The sequence below is a fragment of the Budorcas taxicolor genome, chromosome 21 (assembly GCF_023091745.1).
Source record: "Budorcas taxicolor isolate Tak-1 chromosome 21, Takin1.1, whole genome shotgun sequence".
In the NCBI taxonomy this organism is placed as follows: Eukaryota; Metazoa; Chordata; class Mammalia; order Artiodactyla; family Bovidae; genus Budorcas; species Budorcas taxicolor.
In genome coordinates, this window is record NC_068930.1 from 12,237,847 (window position 1) to 12,252,229 (window position 14,383).

The 14,383-nt window shown below is 38.3% G+C and overlaps 1 long non-coding RNA gene across 2 annotated transcripts in view; it reads right to left on the reverse strand.

The window, feature by feature from the left end:
• The window catches only part of LOC128066895 (uncharacterized), a 32,988-nt gene extending 22,909 nt beyond the window's left edge, over window positions 1-10,079 (reverse strand). For both annotated transcript variants that reach the window (XR_008201259.1, XR_008201260.1), the window contains exon 1: window positions 9,953-10,079. This is a non-coding gene — a long non-coding RNA (uncharacterized LOC128066895). The remainder of the gene's footprint in view (window positions 1-9,952) is intronic.
• Window positions 10,080-14,383: the final 4,304 nt, after the last annotated feature.

Below are 14,383 nucleotides of genomic sequence, written 5' to 3' on the forward strand. Positions count from 1 at the left end.
GAGAAAGCTAGGGAGTTAGACAATCACAAAAGCTGTTTTTGACAAGTCCCACTTGTGGATATCTATTAGTTAGTGGCCTGTTCCTATAACTCTTCTAAATCTCTGTCCCCTGTCCCGTCAACCCAAAAGAGAATGCTCAGTCACTTTTTGCTTCTACTCTGCCTTGAATTTTTACATAGTGTATATATTTTTTGAAATTGTTAGATTTCTCCCTTCTTTGTTCACTATCTACTCCTTCCCTAGAATATAAATGCTAAAAGGGCAAGTAATTTATGCTGCTCACTCTAGAACCGTTAATGGTATTATAAGACCTGACATGTTGCCAGCACTCAACAATGAATGAACGAATGAGTTAATAAATGAGTATATGAATAAACGAATCTAAGAAGCTGTATCAGTAAAACTATTTAACAAAAGTATTTAGGAATCAGGGGTCAGTGCTAAAAATATATTCACTAGTCATCTGCAATCAGATAGCATTCAAAGCCATGGGAATATGGGTGAAGGACCAAGAAAAAGATGAGGAAATGCCAGCAAAGAGAGGTTAGGAATCTTGCCTGATGCCCTAGAACATATGCAAACTAGCCAGGTTTGAACTTAGTTGCCTCCAAAGCTTGCCTCCAAGCACTGTCTCTGCATCTCCCCACTGGGGGAGGAATTCTTGCTCAGACTCCCACCTCGCCAGCCTCCAGTAAAATTCGCCTCACTCATGCCCTTCGCCAGCCCTAGAACTAGATCCGAAGTAGCTTCACATTGTGAAAGTCACATCAGTGACTGACAGTGGCTTGTAGAACTTAAAAGATGTTTGCATGTGCATTGAGTAAAAATATCTAATTCAAAAGAATTTATTTTTAACAGCAGAATTGTAGGCTTCAGCTGCAAATCATTCTCAGAGATCGTTAAGTAATAGCCCTTAGGTGTCTGTCTATTCTCAGTGGATAGTTTCCTGTCAACACTTGAATATATTTAAAAAAAAAAAATCCTGTTCCCAGAAGATTAGTGATCAGAAAAAAAAAAAAAAATCTAATATCCCATCCTACTTTTTCTACTCAAAGACTTTCCCAGCCTCTTTCTACCTGGTAGAGTGATAACTCCTACCCTGCTAAAAAAGCCGGCCTTGTATCTTTTGCTATTGCTTTTCCTCTCTAATTAAAGAAAGAGAGAAAGAAAGTACTTGGCAGGTATGTACTTGATACATCTATACCTTTTCATCATATGTGCACAGTCTCTGGTTAAGATGTTGTAAACCCCTCCTTTTCAAAGTCTCAGCAATTCACGAATGTAGACTGATTTTGGTTCACCTGGTGTTAGTGTGTGTGTTAGTTCCTGAGTTTGAAATGCTTGTAAGAAACAAACATGCTGTTAGGAAATCAGTGTTTCTTTGAGGGTGAAAAAATAGAACATCTTTTTCCTTTGCTTCAGGGGACAAGCAACCTATCTTTTCTACAAGAGTCTGTAATCAAGAGTTTTAGTAGATCTGAATTCATGACAAAATTAAGAAAGTTAAAAGTTCAGAACATTCAATCTGCTCAACAGTTCACTTTCTGATGTTCTTTTGTGGTTTAATCAGTGGCTGAAACTACAGAATATGAATGAAGAAGGACATGGTTTGTGTCTTCATTAGAGGAATGAGGCCTTCTTACAGCTGAGTGAGTGAGTTGAATGTCTATTTATAACTTCTCCTAAAATAGTACTTTCTCTGGGCAGAAGATTTTATTAAAGAAACTAACATTCATGGAAAATATAATTTTCATTAAAAATTTTAAATAATAAAGCAGCTTTCCAAACCAAAACTTATGTGTGTGTTCCTAGTCTTTGGGAAGATGATTGTTGATCTCCTGACTTAGGTAGAAATTAACATATCTTCATGTCAACATTCGTATATCAAAAGCTATGGTTAGACCTCATTATTAAGTGCCATAAGTTAGTGAATAGTGAATAGAATGTTTTTTTTTAAAGTATGATCAACTAAAGTGGGACCAAAGTTGAATTATACACAGAATTATTTTAACAGAGTTCTACAATACTGAACTGAGGAGGATTTAGTTTGACAAATCCTTTCATTTGAACTGATTATATGCACGTATTCTCAGACACTGGGTAAAGCAAAGCCAATATGAAGCAACAGTGAAAAAATCCTCACCTTAGACATCCACGAAGGCTTAATTTTGCTCCCTAATGAATCTCCTACAAGGCTTCCAAATCCATCTTTCCCCCTTTGCGTTAATGAAGTAGTCTATTAAACACACTGTTTAGCACCAAGGTTACTCTAAGATGCCATTAAAGGTGGTCTTGAATAATGTATTTTTATTTGCTTTGGGGGATGGGAATGGTAGTGGGTTGTATGCAAACTTGTAAAAGAAAACTTAAGAGTGTCTGAAAGAACTTCATTTCACATATGACCTTTTACAGTAATTGGATCTGAATTATAATCAGTCACCTGAATCCTGAAATAGATAAAATAGTTTTTTAATGTTAAAAAGTTTTAGCCCTTCGTTGATTATCTATCAGTGCTTACAGTCCTGTGAAAATAAGATAAATGAGAAATTTGGTCTCTAATTAGACTTCGCTAGATTTACAGCTTTTAATTTATACGCCAATGCAGCTCAGGCCGGCACTAACGCAGATAGAAATGGAGCCCCAGTTTTCAATTGATTTAACAATTTAATTGCAGCATTAACATCCATTAACATTTAACTAACCTTTTAAACTAACCTCAGGCACAACCTTAAAGACTAAATGAAGTAAAATTGCATATAAAAAGGTACTAACATACAGCTGCAAGAAGCCAAAACGAATCTTGAGGGAGATTTAGCTTTACTTGCTCACATCGGCAGGAGGGAGTCTGTTTTCCTTCTTGCAAAATTCAGTAGGGAAGCATGCTCTGATTTATAGGAAAAGGAAATAGACACCTTTGATGGTTATTAACTCGCATTTGTGTCTTCTTGTCTATGATGATAGCTAAATGACGCAATCTACCCTTACGATGGTGGAGAGTTAAGGGTCAAATGCTAAGGAATGTACAGATTTAAGCAAGAGGAACCTCAGAACCGAATGCATATTTGATCCGAAGCTGAAGTATAACACACTCCAAACCCTACTGTACTCATGAAACGTGCGTGCATGCATGCTACGTCATTTCAATCCTGTCCAGCTCTGTACGACCCTAGGGACAGTAGCTCGCCAGGCTCCTCTGTCCGCGGGATTTTCCAGGCAAGAATACCGGAGTGGGTTGCCATGCCCTTCTCCAGGGGATCTTCCCGACTCAGGGATCAAACCCGTTTCTTTTACAACTCCTGCATTGGCAGGCAGGTTCTTTGCCACCAGCACATCTAGGAAACCCATGAAATGTGGAGAATACACAAATTAAATCCAGTTAGCCAAACCAGCCTTGTGTATGTGTCTGTCTGTTTGCTTGCATTTGGCGTTGGGTTGTTTGGTCAGTGTTTTAATTTACAATTTTTCTTCAGCCTTTTCTGCTCTTTTTTTTCCAATTGAATGGAAAGATTAAAATTCAACAATATATTTTACATTTTTAGGAAAATTCACGATTGTAATTGTAAGCTTGGTTTTAAGATAAAAAGGTGAAGGGAGAAATTTTAAGATACTATTCTCTAACTTCAGAAACAAAAATTAAACTGTGAAACATCTGGTTTCACACTTGTAGGTATTTTCTGAACAAGAACAGTCATTTGAGATAGCTTTGCTAATGTAAATGAAGAATTTTCTTAAATGTTGGTTTTAGAGCATTTCTTCAAAGCAACATTTGGGATGACTAAACAAAATACTGCTGAGATCCTTGTGGTTTTGCAGCATCATAATGGGAATTGATCCCACACACAGATCCAAGGCCCTGGGACAACCTGAGAGTGTTCCCTTTGATGCTTTAGACTGAGAAGTCTAAGGAAGCAGGATGGCCTTCCAGCCAACAGAGACACGTTGTTCCCAGACTGATACTATACATCATGTATATAGTAGTTCAATGATCCGGATATTAAAAGCCTATGATTGTAAGCACTGACACAGTATATTGTCACTCTGCCATTTTTCATACTTCCTGGCACTTCAGTTCCAATTTATGTTGCAGGGCTCTGAGGATATATCATATTAACATTGTGTTCATCCAGGAAAGGTGGGGGTATTATAGACATGCTTCCCTTAAAAAACCTGCTACAGCACCTCACAAGAAAGGGCTATAATTAACCTTAGTAAACAGGAAGAAAAAGTGATATGAGAAGCCGCTAGGGTGATAATATGTTATAATCAGCCATCTCTGTTCACATTTGGTTTAGTAACGCTTTATATACACATCCCACTGATGTGTATAATTTATCTTATTATAGATAGTTATATATCCCAATACTTTGGCCACCTCATGCAAAGAGTTGACTCAAAAAGACTCTGATGCTGGGGGGATTGGAGGCAGGAGGAGAAGGGGATGACAGAGGTTGAGATGGCTGGAGGGCATCACCGACTCAATGGATGTGAGTTTGGGTGAACTCCGGGAGTAGGTGATGGACAGGGAGGCCTGGCGTGCTGCGATTCATGGGGTTGCAAAGAGTCGGACATGACTGAGCGACTGAAATGAACTGAACTGAACTGATATGACTTCTGCTCAGGTGTAATAGTGGCTCAGACGGTAAAGAATCTGCCTGCAATGCAGGAGACCTAGGTTTGATCCCTGGGTCAGGAAGATCCCCTGGAGAAGGGAATGGCAACCCACTCCAGTATTCTTACCTGGAGAATTCCATGGACAGAGAAGCCTGGTGGCTACAGTCCATGGGATCGCAGAGTCAGATACCACCGAGCGACAATTTCTTGGACTTTCTTTTCACTTTTGAGGCAGGGTCATACATGTCTTTCACTTCTGCCTTGCTCTTTTAGAACACTTGTTCTTGGAACATAGCTGCCACACTGTGGGGAAGCCCATGGGGAAGTCCACATAGAGAAGAACCGCAGTCGTGGCCGAGTTCTTATCTGACAGCCGGAATCAACTTGCCAGTCATGTGTGGGACTCATCCTAAACATGGATCCTCTCAGCCCTAGTGAGCCAACCCAACTAATATTGAGTGGAGCAGGGATAAGGCATGCCCCCTTCATGCCAAGCCTTCCTCCTCCCTTGGATATTTGTGAGAAAAATATTTTTTAATCCACTAAATTTTGAGGTGGTTTATTATACAGCAAAACATAACTGATATAATGGTATCTAAATCAACCTTTGTGATACAAATCCAGAAGGAAAAAGACTCTGATGTTTCAGTCCATATACTTCCATCTAGACATTAGCAGAGTCACAATATTGTGATAGCAAAGTTAAGATAAAAAACTGGCTTCACTAGCAGGACGCAATTCTGTGAGCTGAAAAGTGACAGCAGTGTATGGAAACTGACCTGCCAATTGGATAAAGTGCTCTGCCCAAGAGCTCCGTGGTAGAAAAAGCTCTCAAAAGCTCCTGAGACACTCTCAAATTGTTTGGAAAGACCCAGCTCTTCTCAATTCTCAGTCTGGCCATTCACTATGTCCTTCAAGCATGAGCCCCATTTTATCTGACCCTTTCCACAGCAGCAGACTTATCGTAAAGTCTCCGCCATCACCAGAGACAGCATTTAACACTAGCTGTCAAGCAATCAAAAGCGGAGTTGCTTTATCACTCTCTCCTACTCATCCCCAAGTTACATGACTTTGAGTAAGTACATTTATGGCCCTCTTAGACAACTCAAAAGAAAGAATGAAGGAAAATATTTTATGTACTTAAAAAAATTCTTCCTCTCACATTTTTAAAGAAAATTCAGTAGTAAAGATAGAAGGGAAAAAATTAACTTGAATCTTTTCTTTTAAGAACTTTATAGTTTTTTTGATAGGGGATTCTCTGGATGTGGGTGGATGATGTATTTTTGAAGTTAAAGAGGAGAAGCCATGAAACTACCCATGAATAGAAAGATGAATATGACCCAAGAAAGAATTCAGAGTAAGAAGAATAGTAAATTGTACCATCTCCCCTCCTGTTTCTGTCATTCATTCATTCTTTCAGTGAATATTTAGTTTTTTCTTGCCACCTGCACTTTATTTAGCATTTTTATTTTCTGTCAGTAGGAGACTTTAGATATAATGGATATTAGTAACTTGCACTGCTCTGTGCTAAATTTGCAGTGGAGGCAGCTGTTGTGAAATTTAAAGTACTAGTCGCTCAGTGGTGTCTGATTCTATGTGATCCCACGGAGCCTGCCAGGCTCCTCTGTCCATGGAACTCTCCAGGCAAGAATACTGGAGTGGGTAGCCATTCCCTTCCCGAAGGGATCGTCATGACACAGGAATCGAACCTGAATTTCCCACATTACAGGTGTATCCTTTACCATCTAAGGTAGCTGTTAGACCTAGGTTTTTTTTTTTTTTTTTTTTTTTTTTGCTCCTAAATTAGTTTCCTTAGCCACAATCCATTGCTTTCACTTTAAAAGTCCTCTGAAAAATCAGTAGTTCCACAGCATTGCATCCATTGAGCAAAGCACATATATTTATTCTTAAACTTTGGAAACAAAAATCCAGTGATTTATCCACCTAGACACATTCCCATGGAATAACATACTCAAAAAGAAGGCTCTAGCCTACAAAGAAGAGAGTCAGTCAAAACTGAAAAAGTACCGACTGATTTTATGCGCAAAATTTAGATCATACCCAAGCAGGAGAAGGGCAAAGTTAACCAGGCTTGCATTCCGTAGGAGCAAACAGTTCAGTGGGAACAGACCTCCAATGGGTTTTGACCAGGCTTGCATCCAGCAGTAAGAAGCACTTCATTGGGCATTGGGCTCCAGTGGGTTTGAGGTCAGGGGTAAATCAAAGGTTTGGATTCAGAAAGTTGGCAAGATGAGAGTACAGAAAGAATCCCTAAGAGGACTCATGCCAGAGAGGAGATAGCATCCAAATCAAGGAGTTTGAAACCCAAACTAGTCCCCAGTAGATGTCAAGATGTGAACCAATGTCTGCCATATTCCAAAACTCTTGTTCTTAACTAATGAGCTAACTTATATTAGTATTTAGAAATTAATAGATTTGAAATAAACATCATGCTAAACTTAGTATTTAAACAATCAGTAGACTTTTTTTTCTATGACAAATCAAGAATTTCCTTAACTTCTTCAAACTCTTAACCAGGAGTTAAATCTACCTTGTATATTGTTATGAAAGAGAAAATAAATAGAGCCTGATGGAAATCCTATCAACAAAATCCTGCTATTGGAAAGCACTCTGAAAGCCAAATATCAATCAGGCTAGAAGTCCAGAACACATTAAATGCATATTTAACTGTTGGCTAGGGTCCTTCTTGTTCAGACTAAATCAGACCATCTTTGTCATAAATGCATAGCTCAGTGGTTTGTGTCTACAGATGTAGATAGAGACCAGGATATAGAAAGTGATCTACTGAGAAAATAAAGTTGGTTTGGTGGGCATTGATGGCATTAATGCCAATGTTGACAAAATAGCAGACATTTCTTTTCAGATATGCATGCTTAAAATCAATTTCATAAGATGCTCCCAAAAGAGTTTCATGAATTTCAAATTATTTTTCTACTAAATAATCACATCTAATATAAAGAGAAGAATCTTGGACATTTGGAAGAGAGAATATTCAAGAAACTAGTTTATGGAAATTTATGATGAGTCCTGCATCTGTCATTACCACTGATGAACAAAGAGAAGTCAGGACTAGAGGTGTCTTTATTCTTACAGCCTTAGAACCAAGTACAGTGCATGGCACAAAGTAAGCATTGACCCATATTTGCCAAATGAGCAAAAGACTCTGGAAGGTTCAGAGGGTTAGAATTCTTCCCTTTAATTCCAAACACCTATATGAGTGTAGCCGACCCACTTAAGGCATGTTGCAGCTCTTTCCATTTTTATGATCTAAATTGTAGATATTTACTTTCATAGAAATGAATTAAAAAATAATTCCTTCTCAGATAGCCCTGATGTTTGTGGGAGATTGTTCTGAACTCTGGGCATTGTTTCCGCTACATGCAGGTTCCTAGACAAGGTAAATGTGCCAGCATCTGAGTGAGCACAGTGGAAACGTGCCCCCACTTAGCATGGTTCACCAGTGTCTGCCTGTCCTCACCAGCTGAGCTGGGCCGCTGCTAGTGACGAGATGGCTCATGACAAGCGCAGGTAAAGGGAAGGAATGTGCCTTTGGAGGCCGTGGTATGGGTTCTTCCCCTCTGGAGACGCTATCCTGCCCACTCTTTTCTCTCACATCTATTCAGCCCCAGATGGGACAGATGCAACCTTTCTTTCCCTGTTTCCCACCAAGGAGACCAAGAGAAAATTGTCGAACTCTGCAATACCTTAGAAATGTTAGCTATTATTTGAACTTAGCCTGTTGATAAGCTGGACCCATGGAACCCAAAGACATATTGTAGGGCCTGAAGATTACAGTTTGGGTTTGAAGTTACTGCTTTGCTGGAGTTTATTCTTTCACCCACATAGAGAAGTCATCCAGTTGTTTTATTCTTTTGTATTGTCAGAATTTTAACTCTTTTTTGCCTCCCCTTTGTTGAAGGCAAGAACTCATAACATTTTAAAAATATGCTACTGAGCCTTATCTGACACTTTGTATAGGTGGAAATAAACAAAATCTCTAAAATAGTCAAAACTTCAAAGCAAAGGAAATCTGGGAAGTAAATATTTGAATGTACTGTGATGGCATCTCTAATATGTAAAATGGACTGTGAAGAAGGCTGAGCACCGAAGAATTGATGCTTTTGAACTGTGGTGTTGGAGAAGACTCTTGAGAGTCCCTTGGACTGCAGTGAGATCCAACCAGTCCATTCTGAAGGAGATCAACCCTGGGATTTCTTTGGAAGAAATGATGCTAAAGCTGAAGCTCCAGTACTATGGCCACCTCATGCTAAGAGTTGACTCATTGGAAAAGACTCTGATGCTGGGAAGGATTGGGGGCAGGAGGAGAAGGGGATGACCGAGGATGAGATGGCTGGATGGCATCACTGACTCAATGGACACAAGTCTGAGTGAACTCCGGGAGTTGGTGATGGACAGAGAAGCCTGGTGTGCTGCCATTCATGGGGTCACAAAGAGTCGGACACGACTGAGCAACTGAACTGAACTGAACTGAACTGATAGATAGAAACATTAAGATTTCACTAAGACATTTTCAGGTGAACTATTTGGTAAATGGTAATAAAATAGGTTTGTTCAGCCTTCCTAGTAAATTTTAAACATTAAAAAATAACTGGAGAAATACTTTATTAAAATCTGAAAATAATACCTATTAGTGAGGATAGCACAAAGAGGCTATTGTAGAAATGTAAATGGATCCAATCTTTTGAAAAGCCATTGCCAATATGAGCCAAAAGTTCTTAAAAATGTTCATACCAAGTTAGGATACCTTTTGGAATACTAAGGGAATAGAAGAAAAAATATTGTGTGCAAAATATAATTTTTGTGCTATGCAAAATTGTGAAAAATTGAAAACATAGGCAATCTGAAATCAAACGGTTTTGAAAATTATGGTACAGTTATTAAACAAGGATTTATAAAAACATTATAAAAACTTTCAATGAGTTTTGAGTTAAAACAATCTATAACTGATTGTACATACCACACGAGAGAGAATAAGAGAAGGGGTGGTATCCAGTGATATGTTTATGGTTTATGTTTATAGTAATTAGTTTGTGTCCAGGTCCTTACCTTCACTTTTTTGCTTTCACTAAGAAACATTTATTTTATGTGTATATACAGAGAGAGAGAGAGATAATTTTAGAACTATCAGATTGTACAGAGAAGTCTAGTGGTATTTAGAATACAATTTGTCATCCACAAAATTGCCTTTCTCTATAAAAAACACAAGGACAGGCTGAATACCACAGTTTTTTCTAAGAATGTGTAAGTTGAAATGAAAACAAAACAACAACAACAAAAAAAAAACTCCACAAAAACCTACCTCCCATCCTCTCTTCTGCCTTTGCTTTGAATTTCATCAAGTATACTTCATTTTTCAAGGAGAGCTCTCTAATCAGGATGAAGGGGTGGAGTGTATGAAACTGTTGGTTATTTACCAGAAGTGAACGCTGAAATCACAGCTGTGCCCTGAAGCATTGTGGGGCCTTTCAGACAGCCTCTGAGCGGACTGCCTATAAATCTCTGTTCCTGTCGTGTCTAAATAAAGCCCAATACCCACTCAAAAAGAAATTCATCAGTGTTATAAAGAAAACAATGACAAAGCACTCTCCTTTGGGTCAGAGAAAACCGATACTTCCACAAGAGAAAAAAGAAGTCGTTCTCTAATCCTTCCTACTTCTCCTCCTTCCTCCCTTTGCTCTGCTAATATATTGTGCTTGCTTGTCCTCTCTCTCTCTCCCTTTCTCTGGAAAGTTTCTATTCCAGCTGGGCCACAAGAAGCAGTTTCCAGTGAAAGGGAAGTATTTCAGTTTATAAAATATGAGGCCACAAATTATCTCCCCAAACTTACAGCAGCAACCCATGATACCGTATTAGGCACCCCAAGTGTTGACTCATTCTGAAATCCTGTGTGAAGAAGGGAGTCACGTGAGTCAAGTCCTTTGCGCTCCAGCTGCACATTGCTGTTCTATCTGGAGTGGCATTTCACTCACGGACCTAACCATCTGTTACTCGCCTAAGATACTGCTCAGTCTTCCTTTCAATTCTCTTGGAGAAAATAGCTCGCATAGGGAGAACTTTGAGTCCAAGAGAGGCATGAGATTTAATTTAATGATATGAGCTTATTTACTTTGCCTTCCTTTGTCTCTTATAATCAGAGCAGGAGCTGCTTTAGAAGACTCTACAATTTATATATTTGGGGAAATAGTGTTAACCTGCTGCTATGGTTTAAATTGGGTTTTGAACATGCACTATGGCATGTGGGTTGATCATCTTTCAGATTATTTCTTTCCCCCGGGAAATCTAAGATGTAGTGTTAAGACATTCTATCTCAACTGATGCACTCAAACCATTGGCCCTGAAGTTATTCCATATACTTGTAGCAGGAACTCCTACTGGTCCTCATCAGATCTCTCTTATCACCTGTAGATTCTGCCCCAAGGAGACCCAAACAGGAAGGAAAGGAGTTCCTGGGACCGTCATAGGCCCTTGTTGCATCCTTTCCTTCCACGTGGGCTTGTTTAATTCATCAACTGTTATACTGAATGTTATTAATTTACAATGAGTTGGGCTTCCCTGGTGACTCAGATGGTAAAAAATCAGCCTGAAATGCTGGAGACCTGGGTTCAGTCCCTGGGTTGGGAAGATCCCCTGGAGGAGGGCATGGCAACCAATTCTTGCCTGGACAATACCCATGGACAGAGGAAGCCGGTGAGCTAGAGTCCCTGGGGTCACAGAGTCAGACATGACTGAGTTACTAAGTGCAGCATAGCATTAATTTGCAGTCTTAAATCCATACTACCATACTTAAAAGTGGATATTTAAACAAGTCTCCTTGAACTACAAGGAAATCAAACCATGCAATCCTAAGGAAAATCAACACTGAATATTTAAAGGACTGATTCTGAAGGTGAAGCTCCAACACTTTGGCCAGCTGATATGAAGAACCAACTCATTGGAAAAGAAACCAGTGCTAGGAAATATTGAAGACAAAAGGAGAAGAGGGTAGCAGAGGATAAAACTTCGGGGAATATCATTGACTCAAGGGACGTGAATTTGAGCAAACTCTGGGAGATAGTGAAAAACAGAGGAGCCTGGAGTGCTGCAGTCCATGGGGTCCCAAAGAGTTGGACATATCGTAGTGACCACAAAATATGCAATATGTAAATTTCTCAGTCTTTTCTTCATAGTGAGTGCCCCCAAAAGCAAAGATATTAATAAATTTGTTTCCTCACTATCACAACAAGAGCAAACTATTTTGAATATAGGATTAAAAATTAATCAGTACTTGTTATTTTTCCCTTTAAATTGTGAGGAAAAGTGAAGCTTTTAAATTATAATTATATTGTGCTTGGGCTCAATTGTGTCCTACTCTTTGGAACCCCATGGACTGTAACCCACCAGGATCCTCTTTCCATAGAATTTCCCAGATAAGAATACTGGAGTGGGCTGCCATTTCTTTCTCCAGGGAATCTTCCCGACTCAGAGATTGAACCCATGTCTCCTGCACTGGCAGGCGGATTCTTTATCACTGCCTCACCTGGGAAAGTCATAATTATATTAAGGAATATCAAAAGAAAAAGTATCAAGGAAGATTAGCAAACGATTTCTTCAGGCAAAAGAAAAAAGGAAAAAAAGGAAAGAATGAAGGGAAAGCAAGAGATAGCAGGATGAAGAAAGAATGGGAAAAAAGTGAGAGATAAAGAGAATATAGGATGGTTGCAGGGTGAGAGGGAGGAAGTCAATAGCTGTTCAGAGATGTTACTGATACAAATCTAATTATTCTGCACTGAACAAGCTTTGTTCATTCTTCTAGAAAAAGTTTTTTTAGCTGGCCATGAATATTGTGATTATATAAGGTGAAAATACTAATGGTACAAATATACCCTTCCAGGTTTAGTTATTTAATTTACTTTAATTGGTAAATTTATGCTTAGCTGAGCAGTACTATGAAATTGATTAACAAATTACATTCTACTGTCAGTGTTCTATTCCTACTAGTAATATCTGGAGCAGAGTTGACAGTAATTAAATAATAATTTTATCACCAATAACAATTGAATATATTCAACTGAATGAATCACTTTTGTAACATTGAAAATCCTATCCTTATAGTATTACAATGATTGAAGGATGGATGAAGAGGACAATTTTCTGTTAAAGAAACTGTAGGTTAATACATTCCTTCCCATTATAAAGATATCAAATGTAATCTTTTTTTATAAATGGAAACTTGTCGGTTTGACTCATTTGAAGCCAGTAGTAACCATGGTCTCTAAATGATGTGCATTTGAAATGGTGGCAAAAAATTTATTTTGGGAGGGGGTGCAAAATAGATGAAAGTCTCATCAATAGGACAATTTGCGTTTTTTCACATTATAATGCAGCCTACAACTGAAGTTGTACCATAACTTAATGGGGACCATTTTTTTAGGTGTGTGTAAGATAACTTGGCAACCCACTCCAGTGTTCTTGCCTGGAGAATCCCAGGGACGGGGGAGCCTAATGGGCTGGCGTCTATGGGGCCGCACAGAGTAAGACATGACTGAAGCGACTTAGCAGCAGCAGCAGCAAGATAACTCTGGATTCCCCATGTTCCACAGTGTAAAGAATCTGCCTGCCATTGCCGCAGATACAAGAAATGCAGATTCGACCCCGAGCTGGGAAGATCTGGAGAAGGACTTAGCAACACCCTCCAGTGGTTTTTTTCCTTTCTGTTTTTCTCTTTGGTCAATTTTCTCAGAAGAATGAGTTGAAAAGTCTTTTTTCCTCAAGGAATCCCTTCAGTTCTTAGTTTTTCCTGCATACAGCTTTGTCCTTTATTAATACAGTGTATTATATTGATTAACTTTTGATATTAAACTAATCTTGCATCTGGGGTAAAATCTACTTGCTTATTGCTATGATTTTTTCTTTTAATATTGCTGTATTCTGTTCACTAGTTTTCTGTTGTTGTTGTTAAAGATTTTGTGTAGGGGATACTGGTTTGTAATTTTATTTTCTGTATGTGTTATCTTTATCTGGTTTTGGTATTAAGGTAGTACTGTTCTCATTGAATGAGTTAGAAAATAATTCCTCCTCTTCTATTTTCAAAAGAGTCTGTAAAAACTAGTATTAAATCCTAAATATTTGGTAGAATTTACCAGCGAATCTATCTGCCGCTGGGCTTTTATTTGCAGGAAATTCTTAAATAATGTCTTTCTTCTCTCTTCTTTTTAAAGGTCTACTCATCTCATGTATTTTTTCCTGAGTAATTGGGTAATTTGGGTCCTATTACAGGTTTATTTATTTAATACAGTTTATGTATTATGTACACCATTTTATTATAATATTCTCTTATTCATTTTATTTCTATAAAGTCAGTAGGGATGTTCATATTTTATTACTGATTATAGTACTTTGAATATTCTCATCTTCTTTTCTTGATTAGTCTAGATAAGAGTTAGTGAATTTTAAAAATGTTTCCCCAAAAGGCACCTTTTGTTCTATTCTCCATTTTATTAATTTACTTTCTTATTATTTCTTTCCTTCTGCTTGCTTTGCATGTAACTTACTAGTCTTCAGATACAGGGTTGCTGATTGGTGTATTAGATTCCAGTTGTTGCTCTAATAAGTTAGCACTCATTCAGCAGTTTAAAGCAGCTTAAACAGAATTAATCTAATACACAAATCAGCAACCTTGAGTCCAAAGGCTATTTCACTTTAGCAGCTTACATAACACAAATTTATTCACCCACAGCTCTGTAGTTTTAGG